At 45.8% G+C, this 1786-nt stretch overlaps 1 pseudogene; it reads right to left on the bottom strand.

Annotated features, from left to right (window-relative positions):
- Positions 1–260: 260 nt before the first annotated feature.
- On the bottom strand, positions 261–1352 carry LOC103069713 (etoposide-induced protein 2.4 homolog pseudogene; annotated as a pseudogene).
- Positions 1353–1786: the final 434 nt, after the last annotated feature.

Raw genomic sequence — 1786 nt, 5'->3', positions numbered from 1 at the left:
CAACCTACTGGTGTCAGAAAGGTTCTGCCTTAGGTGCACTAGACAAAACTCCCAATTCCTCAGAAAGAAGGGAATATGCAAAGGACCCTTGGCACAGTGGGTCCTGCTTTCCGTAGTGGGGGAGTTGAACAAGGAAAACAGCTGCCAGCTGTCCTTCCAACCCCATCCATCCCCTCTGGATGGCCGACCCCGTGACCTGCAGCAGCCTTCAGCTTGGCAATAGACTAATACCTTGGGGGAACTTCTCTGCAGAGGTTGAGCTACTCAGGGTAGACTGCAGGTACACCGTTTTGTGGAAGATTCTGTTGCTTAAGAAAACCACCAAGGAAAAGGAAGTGCAGCTGGAAAAGGTAGGCTTTGCCAGGGATCTTGGCTTCATTAGTGCTGATAGTAAACGAGGCGAAGAGGACAGAGAAAAGACAGCCACTGATAATGTAGGAGGCGTGGCATCTGCTGGGAAGTCCAGTATAGTGAGTAGAAAAGCAATACATATGCAGAAGACTAACTAGTTGACCAACAAGATGCATGGGAAAGAGACTCACAAGCATCCCCTGGATAAAAAGAGCCTGCAGCAAAAGGTTGACGAGCATGTCAGCAATTATTTTGCTGACACCAGGGAATGGGTGAGGTTTCATCCCTGATACCTCAAATTCCAGATCAGCTATATCCTAAAACCAAATCGCATTCACAACTTTGCTGAGCACCAACAGGGGGAGCACCGAAAATTGATGGGAGGAAAATTCCAGCCAGAACCAAACACCTCTATGTAGAGATGGATCACTGATAATTTGGGCCGTTACTGACTGAAGCAAAGGAATAAACACTTGATAAAAGCAGGAGGAGGCTGAACCAGAGTACTCTGCCATTTCATGCGCAGCACTGGAAAATTTCACTGACAATAGGTGGCTCAATCTTGCTTCCTCTCTATGCTCTGAGCCAGGACACTACTAGCCCTCTTAGACGCTGTTCCTCTCTCTTTTGCTCAATGTGAGCATCTAGCTTTGAGATGGTACAACTTCCAGAGATGGAGTTTTTAATTTCCCTGGCAAGGTCCTGAAGAAAGGTTTTGACACTGTCAGCCACCTCTTCCCCACTCAAACTACCAACAACACAGAGGAGAGAGAAGCGTCCCCCAATCCTTCACCACGAAGGACCGGCAGCTTTGCTGCTGCGACTGTGGCTCCAGCCTGGCCTCTTGTTTACCACCAGCCGGCCAGGCTCCTCCAAGCCCCTCCGCCCACGGCCTGCAGCTCCCACAGGAGGTGCTCCCAGGGCAGCCCCAGAGCGCGTATGGGGCTGGGGGTGGGGTGGGGCACCAGCTGGGAAGTCCCGTTGTTTTTAATGGAAACCATTTTCACTAGAGAGAACTTATGGCTGATAAACGGTGCTTATTACGACTTGAATATTTTAGATATTGTCTTAAAAAGTAAAGAAATGGACTTATTTCTTCAAGGAAAAGAAATGATACTTTTGTTGTGAATGGTAACATCTGAGTTTTCAACCAAATATTAGAATTTTGGAACACTTAATCTAGCACTGAAATCTTCACAGCTTGCCAGTAAAGTTTTTGTTGATAAACCTGGTGGTAATATTAGCACAGGTATTAGTTGATGTTATTTAAAAACATATGTCAGTATTTGGCATATCTGCATAACTCAGTGAACAAGCATTTCCTTAATGACTGTAATGTAACATCACAAATGGATAGGGATGCAGTGAAAGGGCAAGGTAGATCAATGGATTGTAATATAATGAAATACAAAAAGTTAATTGATTTGGTTTCACA

This window comes from Lipotes vexillifer, unplaced genomic scaffold (assembly GCF_000442215.2).
Source record: "Lipotes vexillifer unplaced genomic scaffold, Lipotes_vexillifer_v1.1 scaffold1983, whole genome shotgun sequence".
NCBI lineage: Eukaryota > Metazoa > Chordata > Mammalia > Artiodactyla > Lipotidae > Lipotes > Lipotes vexillifer.
The sequence above is the reverse complement of the archived record's forward strand: the minus strand, read 5'-3'. Positions and strand labels throughout refer to the sequence as shown.